The sequence below is a fragment of the Quercus suber genome, unplaced genomic scaffold, assembly GCF_002906115.3.
Source record: "Quercus suber isolate HL8 unplaced genomic scaffold, Cork oak 2.0 scaffold_403, whole genome shotgun sequence".
Lineage (NCBI taxonomy): Eukaryota > Viridiplantae > Streptophyta > Magnoliopsida > Fagales > Fagaceae > Quercus > Quercus suber.
Window position 1 is genome coordinate 210,853 of NW_027069854.1, and position 12,717 is coordinate 223,569.

Sequence of the window (12,717 nt, forward strand, 5' to 3'; positions counted from 1 at the left end):
CCTTACTCATCACAAACACGAGCCACAAAGCTCACTTGCTTAGTTGTGCATAGAGATGCTCATCTAAGCTACAAAAGATACAAAGTTTAGAAAACTTTGTTTGAATGGTCATCCAAGGTACACAGGTACCAATGTACACAAAACACACACTGTTTTTGTATTTTTTTTATTTTTCAATTTTTTTTATTTTTATATAAAAAACAAAATAAACAAAAACTGAAAATAAAAAAACAAAAACATGTTATCAAAGCACAGCATAAAACTAGACTGACTCAAAATAAAAGCAAAGCACACAAGTAATGAAACAAACAAAAACAAGAAGATAGAAGAAAGTGATATAATCACTTAGAGTCAGTTTCTTCCACACCTTTTAAGAATCTTTCCTTTGATTGAACCCTTGAACCAGCAGTGAGGGGGAAGAATTGAAACCGTTCAAGTTCGAAAGGAACATAAGAGCTTTCAGAAGATCTCCAAGAAGAACAAGAGAGGATTGAAGCTGATTTTGGCTTCCAGATGCTATCATGCCATTGCTCTATTGAGTGGTTAACCACTTATAGCAATTTGGTCAAGTATGACTGGCAACACCACAATGATGACAGAGATGCTGCTTCTTCTGTTTAGGCTTTTAAGAGTTAGCCTTCTTAGCTCTAGAGTTTTTAACATCTTTCTTATCTTACTTAGGGGATGCTCCTAAGATAGATTTACCTTTGTCTAAGTTCTCTCTAGCTAATTTAGTTTTAACATCATTGTTTTCAATTTCAGCAATATCAGTAGGAGGAACAAAAACAGTATTACTAGTAGAAGCAATATTAGAGGAAGAAAGACCATACCCTAAACCCATTCAATCTGAAGCATATTTCTAAATGCTGAGCATCTCATCAAACTTTGCACTTGAAGTCCTCTCCAATTGAGCTCTAACTTGAAATAGCTCCACTTCAAGCTTTTTGGTCTTCTCAGCCAAGAAATTGTTCTCGAACCTTAGTGCTCCTATAGTCTGATTTGCCTCATCAAACTTTGTGGACAACTCTTCACGGTCAAGTTCCACATCCCTGAGCTTCTTGGTGGTCAGCCTATAGAGTTGCTCGTGTTTCTCAGACAGCTTGTATGGTTTCTTATAGGCTGAATGGATATCATCTTGATCATCCATCTTCTCACACTTAGAATCCACCAATTCTTCTTCTTCTTCCACTTCATCAACAATCCCTTCAGTAGGATTGACTGTGGCAGTTAAGGCATTTAAGATTCCATCATCCTCACTATCGGAATCATCTTCAGGCTCAGTGTCACTTAAGGTAGCAACAAGTGCCTTACTCTTCCAAATGCTCTTAAGATATGTGAGGCACTCTTGTTTCATATGACCGAACCCATGACACCCAAAACACTTAGGTCACGCGGGAATAGTGTACTGACCACCTTCCTTTGCATCCTTCTTCCCTTTATCTTGGCTCTTAAATTGAGAAGAACTAGATTGCCTGTGGTCCTTGTCAAAGCCCTTTCCATTGGCATTCTTCATAAATTTCTTGAACTGCCTGGTGATGTAGGACTTCATCTTGGAATCTTCATCATCTAAAGACTCATCTGTCTCACTGCTCTTGGCCTTCAGTGCCATGCTCTTTCCTTTACCTGTCTAGCCAATTCTGGTCAACCCTAACTCATAGGTCTGTAAGTTTCCAACCAACCCAGTCAAAGGAATCTTGTCAATATCTTTGGATTCCTCTATGGCGGTGATCTTGGCATGAAATCTCTCAGGTAGAGATCTGAGCACTTTCCTCCCAATCTTGGGTTCAGGAATGGTTTCCCCAAGATTAAAAGCAGAGTTCATATGTCCTTCAGCTTTGCATAGAACTCATCAAACGACTCATCTTCCTCCATCTTAATCACTTCAAAGCTTGTAGTGAGCCTCTGAAGTTTTGAATCTTTGACAGCCTTGGTTCCCTCATAGATTGTCTGGAGGATGGTCCTAGCCTCCTTAGCAATTTTAGTTGAGGATATCTTCTTGAACTCCTCATTGGTGACCGCACTGAACAATGCATTCAATGCCCTGCTGTTGAAGTTTGCCGCCTTGATCTTGGCATCATCCCAATCAGTCGGCGCTTCCTTTGGCTTAGTCCAGCCAATCTCTACACCTTGCCACACCTTCTCATTTAAAGACTGCAAGAAAGTTCTCATGCGTACTTTCTAGTATGCATAGTTAGTCTCATCAAGTAAAGGAGGTATAATTAACAACTATCCTCTATCCATGACAAACAGAGGTCAATGGATCAAACACAGTAAAGATTAAAACCTAATCAGAGTGTGCCTACTCTGATACCACTTGATAGGCCAAACGCAAATTAACCCCTTGTGATAAATTAATCAATTAATTTAGCCAAGTGAATTAATTAAGTTAATTAATATGCAAACGCGTGGCAGCACAAACAAATCACTAATAACTAAATATGCAGCGGAAAATAAATAACACAGTGATTTGTTTACGAATGGGGAAAACTTAATTGCAAAAACCCCATCGGATGATTTTCAGGTCACCATTCCCGAAACTCCACTATTATCACAACAAGCGATTATAAGTAAAGGAATCTCAAGTACCTTACCAACCTACAATTGAACTCTTACCCCAATACCCAATTAGACTTGTTCTGTAGTGACAGGTTCCCCTTTTGATGCATAGCTCCCAAGTACGTGATTAACTAATTACGTGAATCCCAGTACACGACTTCAATCACCAACTAAAAAGAAAGGTTGGCTGCAAAGTTCTTTAGTTCATCCACACAATGAAGATCAAGAAGATGCTTGGTCACAAAACCCAAAGGTGCACATACACAACAACTTCTTCAGAAGAGATGAACTAGGGTAGAACTTTGTCTCCGGTCACAATTTGCTTGAACAGAGTTTACTCTATACTTGTGCAACTTATGAACTTGTTGACAGCCCTTAAAACAATCTTTTTATATGTCTAGGGTTAGGAGAAAAGAAGGCCTAAAGACACATTCACGGATCCCAAGAAATCAGATCAGAAATTCTGATTTTTATAAACCTCGACAGATAGAAGCTGCCGAGCAGATGTCGAGCTTATAGGCTTGAGCAGCTTTCTAAACCTCAACACATGCTAGTTGTCGAGCCAGCTGTTGAGTTTTAGTAGACTTGCACTTTCAGCTTGTTTTCTTGGACAGACTTGAAGGCTTCCACACTTGATCTTGAAACATGGTTTCTTGAAGTATTTCAACACATCCTAGATCTACCCAAATACAAGTAAAGTACGTTTTGTCAAATGATTAGCCAATTACATCAAAGAGTGACATATGTTCCTAACAAGTGAAACACATATGTCTTAACAAAGTGGAAAAAGTCCTTTTGAAAAAGAGGACTTTGGGCCTAAGGTAACCAATATGCTATGGATTTAGCATCCAAAATCCTACAAAACCAATGTGAACTTCCCTAATCTTGGGCCTCCTTGCTGTATGCCTCAGCCCAAAATGATGAGAGCTTCATGGACTTTGAGAGGAAGGATACAATATAGTCTAGCTAAAGGGCTATTTCAAAACAAAAAGTGGAATGATAAAAAAAAAAATGAAAAGCCCAAAGGTGATGAATACATTGTAAGCCTATGTAAGGAACAAACAATATGAGAAGCTCACCATAGAATCCATAGTTATGAGGGAAAAAATGGAGAAAATGCGACTTGCCTTCCGCAAGGCACAAGGGATGGATGATTACCTCTATAACATGAGGGGAGTAAGTTTAAAGGCTCCTATTGCAATGCCTCCTAAGTTCAAGATCTCTAATGCAAAAAAATTTGATAGGACTAGAGTTTCGAAGCAACACATAAGAAGATACCTAAGCATCACTGAAATGAAAGGACTAGATGAGAAGCAAACTTTGTATGCATTTTCCCTCTCACTCGCAGGAGGTGCATCAAGGTGGTACCATAGCCTTGATCCAAGCAAAACTAATGTGTGGAATGAACTAGTGGAGTTGTTTGTGGACCAATTCATCTTCAACATCATGATTGATGTGACTCTAAGGGATTTGGGGACTACCAAAAAAGGTCTAGGGGAGACCTTTTCCTAATACATGACTAGATGGAAGACCAAGGCATCTAGGATGCTCAATAGGCCAAATGAGAAAGACCAAATCAACATAATCATCAAGAACTTGCTTCCGGTTTATAATAGTAGGGTTTTATCATCGCCTATTAGCTCATTTGGAGAACTATGTGATTATGGGACAAGAATTGAAGATGCCCTTAACAATGGTCAATTGGAGAATGGTGAAAGTAAGCCTCCATCTAAGAAAACATTTGGAAGGGGAGCAACCACCACTAAAGCACCCAATTCTGAAAATGTAAGCACCATCGTACCCCAACAAAAACTAGCCTACCCAAAGAAAGCTCGCTGAGAACTCTCTAACCTAGGAATGACCCTCACTCAAGCATATGAAAACCTATCCTCTAAAGGATTCACCACAGGAGTGACGGAATTAAAGAAAAGGGTCTTTAAGGAAAATGTAGAAAATATCACAAGGAGTGGGAAGCACTACAAGCCATCCTTTTTGGAAAATGATGATCATGGTAGAGATTTAGGGGAAGAGTCCAAGCCCACGGAACCTAAAGAAGACAAAGAAGAATAAGATAGGGTCTTAATGCAATTGAAGAAGACCTAAGCTCATGTGTCTGTATGGGGCCTACTCATGGCCTCTCAAAAGCATTTTAACGCTCTCTTGGATGCCTTGAATGGGAAAGAAATACCTATAGAAACTATACCACAAGAAGTTTTTTCTCTCATGGGAGTCAAGGGCTCCTCACACCCCCTTCTTGCCTTTTCCGATGAAGATCTCCCTCCCGAAGGAGCTACTCACACTTGACCCTTGCAAATCACTATTGAATGCATGGGTGCCAAGGTTTCGATGGTAATTATTGACAATGGGTCTGCCTTGAATGTTTATCCTTTTAAGACCGCCCTTACTATTGGCCTACATATGGAGACTATCATCCCTTCTCACTTGACCGTAAGGGCATATGACAACAGTTCAAGGAAGGTCATAGATACTTTTAAGGCTCCTTGAAAGATTGGGCCAACGGAAACTATTATGGAGTTTCATGTCATGGACATCACCCCAAATTACAACCTTCTCTTGAGAAGAGTTTAGCTTCACCGCAATAGGGCAATCCTCTCCTTACCACACCAAAAAATGAAGATCACATGGAAAGGAAGGATTGCCATAGTGTATGGAGATGGAGAAATTCTAGCACCGGTTTGTGGACTCGAGGAAGGAGGAGGTGAGCATCAAATGAGTGGCTTTGAGTTTGTGAATACAGCTGACTATGGGTTGAAGGATGAAAGGTATGTTACCGACTTGTTCCCATATTGTTGCCACGAGGTGATTGCAGTGATGAAGAACATGGGATACATGCCTGGAATGGGCCTTGGGAATAAAGGAAAAAGGGTAGTCGAATTCTCTAATGTCAAGACTCAAGTAACTAGGGAAGGCCTAGGATTCTTTGAAGGCTGCGATGGAATCAAGAAAAACCATGGCACTCTCAATGGGAACTTAGTGAAAGAAGGAGGAACCAATATGAAAGATGTACTTTGACGGAGCCGTAAACCAATATGGGAGTGGGATAGGAATAGTCTTGATCACTCCCGAGTGCTCTCACATACATTTGGCAATCAAGTTGAACTTTGAAGCAACTAATAACATGGCTGAGTATGAGCCTTGTGTTACCGAAATGGAAGCTCTTCGAGAGTTAAGGGTAAAGGAGGCCGAAGTTTATAGAGATTCAACTTTGGTTATAGCCTAAGCACAAAAGTTATGGAAGGTGAAGGAGGAACACTTGAAGCCTTATCAACAATACTTAGAGGACTTAACCAAGACCTTTGACAAGATTGAATACACAATCATCCCTAGAACTCAAAATCAATTTACGGATGCCTTAGCTACCTTAGCCTCCATGGTTGAAATACCTGAGGGAGTGTGGACACAACCTTTGGAGATTGAGCAAAGTTATGAGGAACTACTCAAAGGGAAGACTGAAGATTCAGTAATAACTGTAGAGGAAGAGGAAGTCCCATGGTACTATGACATCATGAAGTTCTTGGAACTAGGGGCATATCCGGATGGTGCCGACAAGAGAGAACGTTATTCCATTAGGATGATGGAAACATAATACATCCTATGTGGAGGACAACTCTATAGAAGGTCCTGCAATGGTATACACCTTCTTTGCTTAAGGAAGAAGCCAAGAAGGTAATGGAAGAAGTTCATTAAGGCATTTGTGGTCCTCATATAAATGGAAGGATGTTAGCCAAGAAAATCCTAAGGATAGGGTACTATTGGAATACAATGGTACCTTATCCAAATATTCAAATAAGAACTTTGAAAGCAGAAAAGGGGAAAGGTTCCATGTGAACGGCACTTGCATATGGGTTAGTCGATCCTAAGAGACGGGGGAAGCCCGTCTAATAACATGCTAAGTGCAAGCTTCGAAAAGGAATCAGGTAAAAATTCCTGAACTAAGACGTGGCAGCTGATGGCAATGTTTGGGAGTCGGGAGATGTCGACAAGGGCCTTGGGAAGAGTTATCTTTTCCCTTTAATAGCCTGCCCAACTTGGAAATGGCTCAGCCAGAGGTAGGGTCCAGCGGTTGGAAGAGTACTACACATCACATGGTATCCAGTGCACCCTTGAAAATCCAGAGGACCAAGTGCCTCCTACGCCTGGTCGTACTCATAACCGCATTAGGTCTTTAAGGTGAACAACCTCTGGTCAATGGAATAATGTAGGCAAGGAAAGTCGACAAAATGGATTCGTAACCTCGAGAAAAGGATTGGCTCTGAGGCCTAGGTATTGGGGTCCCAGTCCCAAACCCGTCGGCTGTCGGCGGACTACTCGAGCTGCTCCCACAGTAAGAGTGGGTTGCCGTATGCCAGCCGAGGGACGGATTGGGAACGGCCGCCTCGACGGTTTTCCCTGGTCGCCGAATAGTCAACTCAGAACTAGAACGGACAAGGGGAATCCGACTGTTTAATTAAAACAAAGCATTGCGATGGTCCCTACAAATGCTTACGCAATGTGATTTTTTCTCAATGATCTGAATGTCAAAGTAAAGAAATTAAACCAAGCGCAGGTAAACAGCGGGAGTAACTATGACTCTTTTAAGGTAGCCAAATGCCTCTTCATCTAATTAGTGACATGTATGAATGGATTAACAAGATTCCACTGTCCCTATCTACTATCCAGCGAAATCACAACCAAGGGAATGGGCTTAGCAGAATCAGCGGGGAAAGAAGACCTTATTGAGCTTGACTCTAGTCTGACTTTATGAAATGACTTGAGAAGTGTAGGATAAGTGGGAGCCAAATGGTGAAAGTGAAATACCACTACTTTTAATGTTATTTTACTTACTCTGTGAATCAAAAGCAGGGCTCTGCCCCACTGGGGATTGTGAGTTTAATTCCTATGTCTTCTTAACCTTGATAAAAACTATTTCAATATTTGTTTGCACGCACATCACTTGTTCTCTTTTGTCCTTTAGCCTCGGTTGATGATGAGTGGGAAGATGGAAGGCTCCATTCGGGCCCAAATCTTCCAGAGTTCATCCCACCAACTCACAATCGGTGACATCACCTATAATGGGCTTTGAATACGTTAAAGGTTTGCTACCAATCCACTATAGGATCCACTTAGGCCCTCAGTTGGAATCATAACCCACCAAGTTGTGAGTGACCTACTAATCTATCCCTTTAGCCTTAGGGAGCCTACCCACCCTAGAGAGATCCTAGACCCTATCACAAAGGATACCCTTCATATCTCTTATTTGTTCAACCATATATCATATGTTCACCTAACTCTAAAGAACAAATAAAAGATATAAAAATGGAAGGGATGGCCCTAAAGTTATGGCATACCATAAGATATTATGGGATAAAAGAAAAGAAGTTCTCACGTATAAGAGGCTTATCCCTAAATCCAAAGGTATATCTTAACTTAAAAGGTTCATAAGACTATAGCTTAATTGCTATTGTAGGCCCAAGTGGAAAAAGCCCTTTTGAAAAAGAGGACTTTGGGCCTAAGTTAACCAATAAGCTATGGATTTAACATTCAAAATCCTACAAAACCAAAGTGAACTTCCCTAATCTTGGTTTTGTATGCCTAGACCCAAAATGATGAGAATTTCATGGATTTTGAGAGAAAGGCTACAATATAGTCTAGCTAATGGGCTATTTCAAAACAAAAAGCGGAATGATAAAAAAAATGAAAAGCCTAAGGGTGATGAATACATTGTAAGCCCATGTTTGAGACAAAGGGTTGAAAATTTCTAAGTGCATTCTAATGAAAGCCCTGCTAGCCTCTTCGAACACCTCCTACTCTTCCCCCACAAAAGAGAGTTTAGGAAAAAAAATCCACTCTAGCACCAAGAAACATTGATATGTTGAGGGACATCGAGGGACATCGCCACCTAAACCAAATAGACATATTACAACATAAACAAACAACAAAAACAAGAAAGAAACAAGAATCCAAGCAAGAAAAGCCAAGAAAAGAGAAAGAAAGTTTAGAACTTTATACCTCAAAGATACAAAGCTTCTTAGCTTGATTTTGACCGTTCCCTTCAGTCAATCTATTCACAATCAAATAAAACGTGATAAGCAAACTTTGAAATCCAAAGATCAAGACCAAAAAATGCCTCAATCAGAAAAATATTGAATTGAGAATGTTTTGTGAAAAACTCCCTCTTTGATTCACTATTTCTAGTGAATCTTGTGTTTTCCCCTAGGATTTTATGTGTGTTTTGAAAATGTACCACGTATGACTTTTTATAGTTGAAAAATTGGGGTTTAGGATTGCTCCCAGACGATATGAGATTCATTCCAAACCTTACACTTAATGTAGAAAAACTTGTCTTTCATAGTTTTTGGAATCCTAACATGCGCACGCAAGTTCGTGTATGTGCACACATATATGAAACATGCGTACATAGGCTTTAAGGGTGCGCATGCATACGCATGTATGCGTACGCATGCCCTAAGGTTTCTGTGGTCTTTGTTTCCAAAAATAGTTCATTTTAGTTCAAAAAAGAGTTATATTTTTCCAAAAACACTTTTCTCAAGTAAATCTTAATATGATTAGGTCCTTAACTAACCTTGGGTTTTAGAATTCTAACATCATCAGGAATGGGGACCTGAGTTATAAGGGATACAAAATGCGGTGTCTACAATCGTCAAAGCGGGGGCGCTTGCATCCACACTCACTTATGGGCGCAAGTGCCCCACAATGGGTCTTATGGAAAAGTACGCCTTAACTAAGTGGACCATGAAGAGGTTGAATAATGGATTTACCGCCTAGATTAGGTCTATGAACCATGAATATAACATTCTTATGTGAAGAATTGACCGTATTAGAGCACGTATCCAAAGTTTAGGTATGGGGATGGGACGGTGTTAGGCACCCAACCCCACCCAACCTGTGAATTAGCCTCCACTGATTATGTTCTACATCCTAATTCCATCAAGGGTGCACTAATAGGTTATTCTATACACAAATAGATACACACTACTGGAACATGCATTTAGCAACCAACCTATCATTCATCGATCATGACATAGCGCACATAACATCATATGGCATATCATCTCATCCACAATCACAGCCAAGCATCCATTTAAATAATGGTATCTATAACATATATACACCTAGCATTCATATAAGCATATGCATACATCAACACCAGCATGCATGTCATCATACTTTAACACACATCCAGACGTGGCATCCACTCATGTCCTAACATTCATTTAGGAATGGCACTTCTTGCCATTCATATAGCATTTTATGCTTTATATAACCAAGGACAGCGAGCATATCATGGTAGTAGCATCAACAAGGAAGACAGTATCATTACAACATCTTAGGATATTAGACATAGTACCACATACGACTCATGTGCAGACATAAAAGAAAGTCAAAGGTGACCCAAACGGTTTGCTATCTCCTAGCACAATCTCCCAAAACTAGTATAAAGGATTGGATCATCTAGAGAACGGGTGCGAAGCAACTCTAATGCATTAAAACCAAGGTCTCTAACAATCCCACTAAGTCTCGTGAATGAGCGGCAATGGCATAGAAGCTCTTTGGGTGCACTGTTCTATGACTCCAAGTCAGGCCTGTAATGCGCCAATATCAACAGTTGCAAGTCTCAACGCCGCACTACTCTCTAGTTCAATTTGTTCAACGGTAAACCGGTTTGTCCACAATTTTTTTAGTGCCCGAAAATCGTACAAAATCCATACTGAGCCAGTTTATTTTGTGCGTTTCGTTGATAATTCTTGGAGTTGGTGATTGATTCGAAATATCTTAAACCCAATTTTGAAGCCTGGTTCACTCGGTCGTTGGGTCGGTTCAGCCCAAGAAGTTCAAATTGGTGCCAAAGTCATGCCGGAATCGGTTTTACTGATGCATTACGCTAGTTGTTTGATAATACAGTGGATATCAAATTTCCTTTGAAGATTCTTTAATCGGAAGACCGGTGAACTCAGTGGGTAACCAAATCTATTCAGCAAATTCCACTAAGGTGTGAGACTGCAAAACCGTCTAGGGAAGCTTGTCTTGGTATTTTCCGTTCAAGAGATCTATGGATTCAAGTTCATTTGGGATACTCGTGATTTCATTTCAAGGCTCATTTGCCTAACGTTGGCTGGTTCGTTGTGAAAGCCTATTTTGACCCAAAGAACGGCGAACAATCCATATACTGCGTAGATTTATTTTGCACAATTCAGTCGATGATTGCAAGTCTGGCTAGTCGAAGCAAGAGCCCATATGGTGCCTTTCCCGAGGACTATTCTGGTAAATACAGGATCATTCCATTGTGAAGAACTTTCGATGCTCGAAAGTTGAAACCACATTAAATTCATAGTGGGCAGAGGCGTAGCCAGGAATTTTTACATGGGGAGGCCAATTCAAACCATGAAGGTTAAAATCGATGACGATAAGTATCATCGTTGTATGGATAGTCTATATTTTTAGGTTGATATGAACCTTCTTTGAGATAAGCTCGTTAGATTTCATGTTGTTTGTTGATAGGAAATTCACATATTTGTTTACGTGATCCTGGATTACGATCTATCTCTTCAAATTGAATTCTTAAATATTTGGAAGGGTCAAAGTGTTCATCAGTCATTGAAGTATTAGCATTTGTTTCTACAATCATAGGTGTCCTAATTTCTGAATTGCTAACATCTTTTTTCTTAAAAAATGCATCAATTGTTTTTTGTTTGCTCATAATTCTTTTAGCTTTAAGAATATGACTCAAAAATTAACCTAAAAAGAAGTTTAAAAAATAAAATTTTAATTAGAAATTTTTACTTAGTTATATGGATGTTATTCATACTCAAGAAAAAACAAAATTTTCACTATAATTCAAACATACAACCCATTTTTAATACGACTTTAATTAATAATAACCCCTCAAACAAAAACAAAAATTAAACACACAAGTATTAGTACACAACATAAACCAAAAAAATTTAACAACACCCACAGCCACATCCACAGCCACATGATATCTAATTAATCAAAAATAGATAATAAATCAAAACAATTTTACGTTAGAAACTTTGTCTTCACAAAGTGCAAAGATGGGTCACCCGTGTGGCAATGCCTACTACCTCTACCTGACTGCCTCCAACTTTAGATCTTCCCTTCAAGATTCATCACAAACAATCTCCCCATGCCTTCAATCATGTATTTCTCTAAAAATCTATGAAAATATAAAGAGCATGTAAATATTTAGGTGTAGATAGTTGAGAAAATCAAAAAAAGACACTAAAAAGAGATGAATGTCTAATGCTTAAGAAAGAGAAGAAAACTCACCAGTCACCAAGTAGTCACCAAATTCCAAAACTAAAGCTGATGAAGAAAAAAAAATTTGGTCAAGATTTTTTTTTTTTTTTGGGACTGTGAGTACAGAAGATTGGAGTTTTGGGGGCTGGTAGGTAGGCAACGGTACCAGTGCAAATGAAAGTGTATCAAAGAAGACCAAACAAAAGAATAAGAAGTAAAGAAAGGGATTCTGTGAGTCAGTGGGTGGATTTTTTGAGATGAAGAGAAAGTGAAGTTTTGTTTTTAGTGTTTGGACTTAAGCGGCACAGCTTGTTTTATTTGAAGTACATAAAGTGATAAAGCCTAAAACTAAAGCTGAGCTTGGGAGAATATTTGAGCTTGGCTTGGGAGAATAGTTGAGAATTGAGCATTGGGGGGCCGACTATCCAATATTGAGAGGGCCCAACTTTTTTTTCTACCTACTCTAATGGGAAAAAAAAAAAATTTTGCAGGAGCCGAGGCCCCCCCAAGCCACTATGTGGCTCCGCCCCTAATAGTGGGGTAGTTTTAATTTCAATTGGTTCTGATACATTTTATGGTAGATCAAGTCCTACAGAATGAATGGAGATGCAAGAAAAATATAGAATGCAAGCAGATGCAAGAGTAAAATGGATTAATCACAATCTCAACGATGCAAAAATTTATAGGTGAGTAATGAATGATGTGACATACCCATAATGCGCATGAAATGCTGCATTAGCTGATAAACATACATTTGACCGACAAAAGGGCAATGTCCAAAATACATAATCTAGCCCACTATGGGGCAATAATAATACATATCTGACCCCGAGGGGGCAATGTCTGGAACTGACATCAATATATAAAATGCTCGCACAGGGG